This window comes from Hyla sarda, chromosome 6 (assembly GCF_029499605.1).
Source record: "Hyla sarda isolate aHylSar1 chromosome 6, aHylSar1.hap1, whole genome shotgun sequence".
NCBI classification, from domain to species: domain Eukaryota; kingdom Metazoa; phylum Chordata; class Amphibia; order Anura; family Hylidae; genus Hyla; species Hyla sarda.
Window position 1 is genome coordinate 288,348,930 of NC_079194.1, and position 12,569 is coordinate 288,361,498.

A 12,569-nucleotide genomic window follows, 5' to 3' on the forward strand; every position below is an offset into this window, starting at 1 on the left:
ACGGCTCTGCGGTGTCCCCAGGAAGTGGAATGACGTCAGCACTGCCGGACCGTGAGGCCTGTGCCGGACCAACGGGGGCTCGTAGGAAGGTATGTATGAGTTTATTTCCCAACGGGGGCTCGTAGGAAGGTATGTATAAGTTTATTTTCCAACGGGGGCTCGTAGGAAGGTATGTATAAGTTTATTTTGTTTATTTTTGAGGCCCGGGCACAGGCATATATAAAAGTGTTCTGCTACAGTTGTCCTTTAAGGACTGTACAGAACTATGTTTTGTACCGGGACACCACAGCTGCATATCCCCATGTACACAAAAAGGTGTGCGTCCGATGGATGGTGATCTTTAGCGTATGATAGTTGGCTGATTGCTATCTTTATAACACAGGGTGATACCGGCCGTTTGCCTGATATTTGCTCATGTAATAGGTCCCTGAGTTGTTGGACACATACTGTATTTGGTACTTCCATATTCATAACAGCATGTACATACATAGCCTAAAAAAGCCTGTGTGTTTATGGGGTTAAAGGGGGTTATCCAGCATTTGAAAACTTATCCCTTTACTAACACAATTGGGGGTCCGGCGATCTCCAGAATGGCATCCGAATCTCAATCTGCATAAAGCTGGGTCAACACGCCCCCTACATGCATTCTCTATGCGCGCGTTGGAGGCAACCGAGTACAGTGCTCGTGTGTCTCTGGTGCTCTCATAGAGAATGCATGGAGGAGGCGTGTTGACCCCGCTCTATGCACGTGAAGATTTGGGCTACGTTCTGGAGATCATAGGGGGTCCCAGCAATTAGACACTTACCTGCTATCCTGTACAAAGGGAATACGTTTTCAAATGCTGGTGTACCCCTTTAAAGGGCCGTTGCATCAAGACATCTAGATTGCTGTGGGTATGGAATATGTTATCCCAACCATCAGCTGGTATTGTCAGGTAAAGCTCTAACTTTTGCTGCAATGACTGGAGTGGGCTACTTAGAAACTGGTGTACCCAATGGCTAGATGGATCCATTCATTGTGGAATTGTTCACGTTCGAGTCGTTATTGGGAAACAGTTCTAGATCTGATTGATCAAGTATATTCAACCAATAAAGGAAAAAATGATGGTGAGCTCAACCCTCTACATAAAGGATCCAAGACTTGAGTTGGCTAGGTGCACAGAACATTACCTCCAAATGCAAGAACTGCATTTTTGCTTTTTTTTGTTTTTTGTTTTTTAAATGATGGAAAGCAAGTGACTTATACCAACTATATTCACTTTACAGCCAATTTATACAGAATATTGGCTTTATGGCTAGAATAGGCCTCCTAATATGAGGAGTGACCCACTGGGGTGGCTAGGTGCCGGTACTTGGAGTTTTGTATGTAGTAAGCTGGAAGCCCAGACTACAAACACCATCCCAACAACAGTACGACATACTTATATTACTGCATCCTAATGGCTGCACATCGTGGCATGGAGGCGAGGGCATATGTACCATAGTGGCAGTCCATCCATATGGCTGCTGTTGGGCCCATAGAGAAAGCGGTTCCCATCCTGGTAGGTCCCATTCCCCTTTTCACCTTCAGAACTCCTGTGTCTAGGAAGCTGCATTAACAAATTAACCCCTTAATGGCAGACTGATTTTTCATTTTTTGTGTTTTCATTTTTTTTTCCCTTCTCACCTTCTAAGAGCAATAACACTTTCAATATTCCATCTACACACCCATATGAGATATACAGGGCTGAATGAGGGCACATTTTTTGCGCCTTGATCTGTAGTTTTTACCAACACAATTTTTATTTTGGGACATTTGGATCGCCTTTTTATCAATGCTGAATTATAAATATAATATATACATACATTTAGGCCATTTTCCATGATGTTTCATTAACATTATATTTTACTAGCTCGGACATTTGTGCATGGAGTGATGCCAAATATATTTAAAGGGGTAGTCCGCTCCTAGACATCTTATGCCCTATCCAAAGGATAGGGGATAAGATGTCTGATCGCGGGGGTCCCGCCGCTCTTCTGCAGCACCCTGTGTCATCTGCTGCATGGAGCGAACTTCGCTCCGTGCCTGAAGACGGGCGATACAGGGGCCTGATGTATCTCTCGTCATCAGGCACAGAGCGAAGTTTTCTCTGTGCAGCACATGACAGAGGGTGCTGCAGAAGAGATCACGGAGGTTCACAGTGGCAGGACCCCCGCGATCAGACATCTTATCCCCTATCCTTTACATTGGGGATAAGATGTCTAGGGCGGAGTACCCCTTTAAGTTTATTTTTGTTTACATCATTTTATTTAAATAATAGGAAATTATTCAAACCCTTAGGCAAAGCATTGATCAGAAGAGAGAAAAGAAGAAGAGAAAAGATGAAATGGCATGGAAGCAGGTAGGGACCCTCCCACTGTCATGTCAGCAAATCGGCACCCCGCGATCACCCTGCACCAGTATTTTCATGGATTTAGGTCCTGCAATGGACTCGCAATTACAGGATCTAATCACAGTGGCGAAAACCGTCCCCCACCCCCAGGACATATCCATATGTCCTGGGGAAAAAAGGGCCTTCTTGTCCTGGAGAACAAAATCAGTTGCCATAATGGGAGGCCCATTTTAATATTTGCTTTCTTTTATGTACGCCATGCATGTAGGCACTAACAATGTCTCCTATCTTTTGTTATACAGTGCCCCCCTGACTATGTTCACCAATGAGGAGACACCAGAGTGAATAAACCTTACTGTGTGTCACTTGCCTGTATGGGGCGCATTGATGGGGTGGTGAATGTGCTGCAGAACACTGACCATGTTCTGCATCTCCTCGAGCTGTAGCCGCTTTAAATGTATTTGTCATATATGTAAATGGAGCAAAACTTTGCACATCCTGCTTTTTGTTCTTTGTGCCCTTTTCCTCTTCCTTAGTATCAACAAACTCTATTTACTTACTACATTTCTCCAGTGATTGTAGGGCAGTCATACCTATGGGTGGAGCACCCGGATATGTCAGCTAGGGCAGCGTACTGCTTTTACATAAAAATACAATATATTGTCACAATGTGATGCCTCAATGCTATCCACACCCTTTTAACTGTGTATATATCTTTTCTGTGCTTCAAAAGAAATAGCAAAATATAAGTAAAAAAAAATCAGATAAATCAATGGTGAAAGAAAGTTATCACTGTGTCCCTATTCTCTTCAAACAGTGTTTCCCACCCAGGGTGCCTCCAGCTGTTGTAAAACTTCAACTTCCAGCATGGCAAATAGTCTTTATCTACCTACTTGCCTATTTACCTACCTAGGTACCTAACTACCTGGCTATATTTCTACCTAGATAACTACCTAGAAAGAAAAAAAGGAATATCTGCAGCACACAATTTCAATTCAAAAATGTGAAAATGTATTCCATCAAAAAAAAAGTGTCCAAAAGCCAGGCATGGCAAATAGTCTTTATCTACCTACTTACCTATCTACCTATCTAGGTACCTAACTACCTGGCTATATGTCTACCTAGATAACTACCTAGAAAGAAAAAAAGGAATATCTGCAGCACACAATTTCAATTAAAAAATGTTAAAATTTATTCCATCAAAAACGAGTGTCCAAAAGCCAGGCATGGCAAATAGTCTTTATCTACCTACTTACCTATCTACCTATCTAGGTACCTAACTACCTGGCTATATGTCTACCTAGATAACTACCTAGAAAGAAAAAAAGGAATATCTGAAGCTCACAATTTCAATTCCAAAATGTGAAATGTTATTCCATCAAAAACGAGTGTCCAAAAGCCAGGCATGGTAAATTGTCTTTATCTACCTACTTACCTATCTACCTACCTAACTACCTGGCTATATGTCTACCTAGATAACTACCTAGAAAGAAAAAAAGGAATATCTGCAGCACACAATTTCAATAAAAAAATGTGAAAATTGATTCCATCAAAAACGAGTGTCCAACAGCCAGGCATGGAAATAGTCTTTATCTACCTACTTACCTATCTACCTACCTAGGTACCTAACTACCTGGCTATATGTCTCCCTAGTTAACTACCTAGAAAGAAAAAAAGGAATATCTGAAGCTCACAATTTCAATTCCAAAATGTGAAATTTTATTCCATCAAAAACGAGTGTCCAAAAGCCAGGCATGGTAAATTGTCTTTATCTACCTACTTACCTATCTAGGTACCTAACTACCTGGCTATATGTCTACCTAGATAACTACCTAGAAAGAAAAAAAGGAATATCTGCAGCACACAATTTCAATTCCAAAATGTGAAATTTTATTCCATCAAAAACGAGTGTCCAAAAGCCAGGCATGGAAATAGTCTTTATCTACCTACTTACCTATCTACCTATCTAGGTACCTAACTACCTGGCTATATGTCTACCTAGATAACTACCTAGAAAGAAAAAAAGGAATATCTGCAGCACACAATTTCAATTCCAAAATGTGAAATTTTATTCCATCAAAAACGAGTGTCCAAAAGCCAGGCATGGCAAATAGTCTTTATCTACCTACTAACCTATCTACCTATCTAGGTACCTAACTACCTGGCTATATGTCTACCTAGATAACTATCTAGAAAGAAAAAAAGGAATATCTGCAGCACACAATTTCAATTCAAAAATGTGAAAATGTATTCCATCAAAAACGAGTGTCCAAAACCCTACATCACACTAAGAGTTTCGTGCTGTGTCGCGCACAATGTAAGTAAAATGAGTTGCACTGCAACCCACAAATGGCCGTTATTCAGTTGTCAGTTTGAGTGCAGCATGTAATGGTGGTATCGTTACAATTAGGAAATCATTTCAATCTGTAAGGCTGCAATCCCCATGCCTGCCACATCAGCTAAACAGGTAAGCATAAGGCATACACAAGAACCTCAACATAATTCTCTAACAGCAGCCTATGTTGCACTATATAAGCAAAATAACCTAAGTGCTTCTTTAATTCTCTCTCAATGCAGTAGTTTTGGATCTCTGTTTCAGAAAAATTAATGATATATTAGGAAATTAGTCAGGTCCCAAGAACTACATGATGTGACTAGGTGAACATTAACATTAAAGAGAACCTCTCATGATCTGGTTAAATTTTATAATCCTCCCAGTTCACTGCCCCCTTTTATTTTTATTAATTATTAGTTTTCTACCTTGATATTGCTCTGTATTTTCTGCTCAGTCTCAATCAGATTCACAGACTAGGAAGGGGCGTTCCCCGGCAGACGTGACATCATCTGAAGCCATACAGGGGAGAACTTCCTCCCTCACTCCGCTACACACAGCCCAGAGGAGTTCAGTGTGAGATGAGCTCTTATTGGCTAAGGCTGCACACACACCCCCACAGCATTTCCTGATTTTGGACTTTTGCCAGACCAGCAGGAGTCCAAAGTCTGTGCAAGAGATGGGGGAAATGTACTCTGGACAAGTAGGGAGACACCTAGTGGCAGCTTTTTAAATGCAAATAAAACATAGAAAACTTTATTTTTTTTTTAAAAACAAAGTACATTAGATTTTTTATTTACCATAAGGAGTACAATAGCAAAAATGAATTTTAATGAGAGCACCCATTTAAGTATTACTCCCGCATGTCTTCTATAAAAATAACAGTCCTTAAATATCTACATTTTAACCGTATTTTCCTATAGCTGCTGCAATTTAGTTATTACTTGACATTTTTAACAACGGTATGGTAACCATATATTATTCTTTCGCTCTTGGCATCATCCGTTGTAGCGAGCAACGTCTTTTCTGTGGTTGTACTTTGCAGCGGCATGCGGAGGGAGCAGGGCTGGGTTGCCAGGACAGGAGGAAAGCCCATAAAATATGCAGAACTGTAGCCAGCACAAGCTCCATAGGCCAGGTCCCTGCAGTCTAATAGACCCTACGTCAGTGTTTTCAAACCAGTGTGCCTCCAGCTGCTGCAAGACTACAACTCCCAGCAACCCTGGACAGCCGAAGGCTGTTTGGGCATGCTGGGAGTTGTAGCTTTGCAACAGCTGGAGGCACACTGGTTGGAAAAAACTGCTTTAGGGTGATGCTTCAGGATCCTCCAACCCCTAAGTCAGTGTTTACCAACCAGGATGCCTCCAGCTGTTGCAAAACCACAGCTCCCAGCATGCCCAAACCACAACTCCAGCTGTTGCAAAACTACAACTCCCAGCATGCCCAAACAACAACTCCAGCTGTTGCAAAACTACAACTCCCAGCATGCTGGGAACTGTAGTTTTGCAACAGCTGGAGGCACACTGGTTGGGAAACACTGTCCTGCATCCTCAGACCACCCTCTGCTCATAGTTCGGCTGTCTGGGCTTGCTGGGAACTGTAGTTTTGCAACAGCTGGAGGCACACTGGTTGGGAAACACTGCCCTGCATTCACAGACCACCCTCTGCTCATAGTTCGGCTGTCCGGGCATGCTGGGAACTGTAGTTTTGCAACAGCTGAAGGCACACTGGTTGGGAAACACTGCCCTGCATCCTCAGATTGCCCTCTGCTCATAGTTCAGCTGTCCGGGCATGCTGTGAACTGTAGTTTTGCAACAGCTGAAGGCACACAGGTTGGGAAACACTGCTTTAGGATCCTCCAACCCCTACGTCAGTGTTTCCAAACCAGGATGCCTCCAGCTGTTGCAAAACTACAACTCCCAGCATGCCCGGACAGCGGAAGGCTGTCCGGGCATGCTGGCAACTGTAGTTTTGCAACAGCTGGAGGCACACTGGTTGGGAAACACTGCTTTAGGGTGATGCTTCAGGATCCTCCAACCCCTAAGTCAGTGTTTCCCAACCAGGATGCCTCCAGCTGTTGCAAAACTACAACTCCCAGCATGCTGGGAACTGTAGTTTTGCAACAGCTGGAGGCACACTGGTTGGGAAACACTGCCCTGCATCCTCAGACCGCCCTCTGCTCATAGTTCCATATCTGACGCAACTATGTGCAGCTGAAACGCGTGTGCACTTTGTTACCCCTCTGTAACATTCGCTTCACCCCATCTGCTTCTATCCCCCAATCTCTCCGTCGCTTCGCTCTCTTTTCCTCCTCCTCCTCCTCCTCCCTTCAATCTTTCCTCCAGATGTGTGAGCATAGTGTGGAGGGATCATTTTTTTCTTTCTTTTTTCTTCTCCTTTTCTTTATATTTTTTTGGCAGCTGTTTACTGAGATCTGAGTTGAATTACGCCGCTCCCCAGGCTGCCAGTGACTGATTGACCTAACAATGATCGCAACGGATATATCTCTTCTTCTTCATCAAGACTGATAGGGTGAGAGAGCGGGAAGAGGAGCTGTTAGGAAAATTAATTTGGGGGAAAAAGGAAAAAAGACACGTAATAACCCGAAGGAAAAATAAAAAGTAATCTAAAGATCTTTACAGTGAAAAAATAGAAGGCAGAGGAGAGGAGAGAACGCGCCAGACAGGAAGGATAAGGGAGTCAAAGTAACACGATCCTCCACTTGTCCCACATACTGTGCCGCGGCCTAAAAGTGCATACAGTTCCGTCAGTTTTTATAGAAAAAAAAACATACGTTTTTGAAAATTTTGTCCATTTTTAATGGGAGGGGTCTTGGGTGGGGACGATTTTGTCTCCGGTTTAAAAACCGTACTGCAACCGCATACGTTTTTTTTTAACATGGACGTCAATGGGAAACGCACGTGTATACGGTTCCATACGGGAAAAACTTATACGTTTTTACTTTGCACATGCGCATTTGAATCCTAAAGTCCCCACCCAAGACCCCTCCCATTAAAAATGGACAAAATTTTCAAAAACGTATGGTTTTTTTTTCTATAAAAACTGACGGAACTGTATGCACTTTTAAAAACTGTATACTGTTTAAAAACGCATACAGTTTACTTTTTTCTATACTGTTCCATCCGTTTTTTTGCCATACGGTTTTCTTTAGAAAAACGGATTGAAAACAGTATGGCAAAAACATAGTGTGAACCCAGCCACATACCTCCAATATACAGTGCAGTCACATATCTCCTACAGTATATACAGTGCAGACACATACCTTCTTTATACAGTGCAGTCACATACCTCCAATATACAGTGCAGCCACATACCTCCAATATACAGTGCAGTCACATATCTCCTACAGTATATACAGTGCAGCCACATACCTTCTTTATACAGTGCAGTCACATACCTCCAATATACAGTGCAGCCACATACCTCCTACAGTATATAGAGTGCAACCACATACCTTCTTTGAACAGTGCAGCCACATACCTCCAATATACAGTGCAGTCACATACCTCCTACAGTATATACAGTGCAGCCACATACCTTCTTTGTACAGTGGAGCCACATAACTCCTATATACAGTGCAGCCACATGCCTCCTACAGTATATACAGTGCAGCCACATACCTTCTTTATACAATGCAGTCACATACCTCCAATATACAGTGCAAGCACATACCTTCTTTGTACAGTGCAGCCACATACCTCCTACAGTATATACAGTGCAGCCACATACCTTATTTATACAGTGCAGTCAAATAATACCTATATACAGTGCAGCCACATACCTCCTACAGTATATACAGTGCAGCCACATACCTTCTTTATACTTTGCAGCAAAATAATACCTATATATACTGTGCAGCCACATACCTCCTATATTGAGTGCAGCCACATACCTTCTTTATACAGTGCAGCCAAATAATACCTATATACAGTGCAGCCACATACCTCCAATATACAGTGCAGTCACATACTTCCAATATACAGTGCAGCCACATACCTCCTATATTGAGTGCAGCCACATACCTTCTTTATACAGTGCAGCCACATACCTCCTATATTGAGTGCAGCCACATACCTTATTTATACAGTGCAGCCAAATAATACTTATATACAGTGCAGTCACATACCTCCAATATACAGTGCAGCCACATACCTCCAATATACAGTGCAGCCACATACCTCCTATATTGAGTGCAGCCACATACGTTCTTTATACAGTGCAGCCGAATAATACCTATATACAGTTCAGCCACATACCTCCAATATACAGTGCAGTCACATACCTCCAATATACAGTGCAGCCACATACCTCCTACAGTATATACAATGCAACCACATACCTTCTTTGTACAGTACAGCCACATACCTCCAATATACAGTGCAGCCACATACCTTCTTTATACATTGCAGCAAAATAATACCTATATACTGTGCAGCCACATACCTCCAATATTCAGTGCAGCCACATACCTCCTATATACAGTGCAGCCACATACCTTCTTTATACAGTGCAGTCAAATAATATCTATATACAGTGCAGCCACATACCTCCAATATACAGTGCAGTCACATACCTCCAATATACAGTGCAGCCACATACCTCCTACAGTATATACCGTGCAACCACATACCTTCTTTGTACAGCCACATACCTCCAATATACAGTGTAGCCACATACCTTCTTTATACATTGCAGCAAAATAATACCTATATACAGTGCAGCCACATACCTCCAATATACAGTACAACCACATACCTTCTTTGCACAGTACACCCACATACCTCCAATATACAGTGCAGCCACATACCTTCTTTATACATTGCAGCAAAATAATACCTATATACAGTGCAGTCACATACCTCCAATATACAGTGCAACCACATACCTTCTTTGCACAGTACAGCCACATACCTCCTATATATAGTGCAGCCACATACCTCCTTTATACAGTGCAGCCACATACCTTCTTTATACAGTGCAGACATATACCTTCTTAATACAGTGCAGCCACATACCTCCTGTATACAGTGCAGCCACATACCTCCTTTATACAGTGCAGACACATACCTCCTTTATACAGTGCAGACACATACCTCCTGTATACAGTGCAGCCACATACCTCCTTTATACAGTGCAGCCACATACCTCCTGTATACAGTGCAGCCACATATTTTCTTTATACAGTGCAGGTACATACCTCCTTTATACAGTGCAGCCACATACCTTCTTTATACAGTGCAGACACATACCTCCTGTATACAGTGCAGCCACATACCTTTTTTATACAGTGCAGCCACATACCTCCTGTATACAGTGCAGCCACATACCTCCTTTATACAGTACAGACACATACCTCCTTTATACAGTGCAGACACATACCTCCTGTATACAGTGCAGCCACATACCTCCTTTATACAGTGCAGCCACATACCTCCTGTATACAGTGCAGCCACATATCTTCTTAATACAGTGCAGACACATACCTCCTTTATACAGCGCAGACACATACCTCCCGTATACAGTGCAGCCACATACCTCCTTTATACAGTGCAGACTTATACCTCCTTTATACAGTGCAGACACATACCTCCTTTATACAGTGCAGACACATACCTCCTTTATACAGTGCAGACACATACCTCCTTTATACAGTGCAGCCACATACCTCCAATATACAGTGCAGCCACATACTTCATCTATGCAGTGCAGCCACAGGCTCATCATTAATATCATTAATCCTATGCATAGTGCAGCCCATTTTGCCAATATAAACAATATTAGCCGACCAATTCAGTCACTCAAACATCCATCATCTTCATAGATGGCAATGCATTCACAAGTAGATTCTGCCAACAGAATAAGCATGAGCCCAGAATTAGAACTTCTGCCGCAGCAGCAAAATCCCATTAAAGACAATGAGAGGCTGCTGCACCGGAATTTCCGCTTTGATATTCCGTAGTGTGAATATAGTCTTAATGTATATGAAGGACATGGAAACAACTGAGCAAAATCTGGTTTTAAGGAATTCTTTTTAATAGGTTTTACATTAGGGACATTTATAACATTCTTTTTTAGTCATCAATGTTTGATCAATGAGGGTCTCGCTACTGGGACCTTTACAATCCCAAGAATGGGAGTGCGTGGTACTGTTGGAGTAGTGTTTGCATATGCACAGCCAAGAAGGCTCCCTCTCCACCAGGATAAATAAGTACTCATTTACATTACATATTGTCCGAAGGAAATTCCACAGCGGAAAATACGGTCTAGCAGCCTCCCATTGTTTTCAATGAGATTCTGCTGCATTTTAACGCTATGGAACGTTTGCCGTAAAAATTCTGAATCCCAGACTCTGCCTAAAGAATAAACATGTTCGTTCTTTCTGCGGAATCTGCTCGGAAATGCATTGCCGTCTATTAAGACGCTGCCTTTCTGAGCAGTCCTAGTGCCGACTTTTTCTGCCTGCGTCTATGCATTTCATTCCTGTAACTAGGTCATGTGATCACTAGTCTAACCGCAGTGTTTAACATGTTATAGAAAGTGGTCAGTCCTGGGTCAGCTGACTTCCTGAGACCCCTCCATTTCCAGCTCTATCTGTATGCTGCTGCTGCTATCTATATAGGATCAGGATATACATAGTACTTATGCCACTGTTCTACAGCTCTATCTGTATACTGATCTGTCTATGTATCTACGGGATCAAAATATATAGTAGTTATACACCTCCCCTTAGGCTGTCATCACACATTGCATTTTTGTCTTTTTTTTTTAGTTCTTTCCCGAAAATCATGGTACATAGCAAAAAAAAAATGGTGCTATGTACCGCAATTGTGCAAATTGCTGCAAAAACATGGCATTATTACAGCAATTTTGAAAAATCACAATGAAAGAACATTTAAAAAATGCATTGAAAATGCAACATATTACCACAATCTGAAGGCTTAAAATCTTCATAAAACACCTCAGTTGTGATTATAGGTCAAATTATTGGTCTTCTGAGGTGAAATGTAGTGATGAGACTTCACCCCCTCTCTCTGCAAACCAGGGGATTAATGGGAAATGTAAGCATGTAAATGTAAATCATTTCTGTTCCGAAATTGAATCAAGATGGCTGAAAACCCCATGTCTGCAACATAAGCTAAAAAAAGTAAGCACAAGGCATACACGAGGACCTCTACATTATGCTCTTATAATAGCCTATGCTACACTATATAAGCAACAAAAAAAAAAAAAATCCTAGAGTGCTTCTTTAAAGGGTTTTTTTTAAATGCACTGGTATCAGAAAGTTCAACAGATTTGTAAATTACTTCTATTTAAAAATCCTAATCCTTTCAGTACTTATCAGCTGCTGCATAACATAGAGAACATTATTTTCTTTTTGAATTTCTTTTTTTTGTCTTGTCCACAGCGCTCTCTGCCGACACCTCTGTCCGTTGCAATGGGGATTTTCTCCTGCTCTGGACAGTTCCTGATACGGGCATCAGGTGGCAGCAGAGAGCACTGTGGACAAGACAAAAAGGAAATTCAAAAAGAAAAGAATTTCCTCTGTAGTATACAGCTGCTAATAAGTACTGGAAGGGTAAAGATTTTTTTTTTTTATAGAAGTAATTTACAAATCTGTTTAACTTTCTGGCACCAGTTGATTTAAAAAATAAATAAATAAATAAATAAAGTTTTCCACCGGAGTACCCCTTTAAGTATTTTCTGCTATGATTGGAGATTAATTTGCACAACTGATTTCATTTAGGCCACAAATCCGAAAGACATATGTGACTGTGTACACAAATTACTATCTGATGTGGTACATAGTGGGAAGCATTAGCGCATCCGATTATAAACTCCATGTT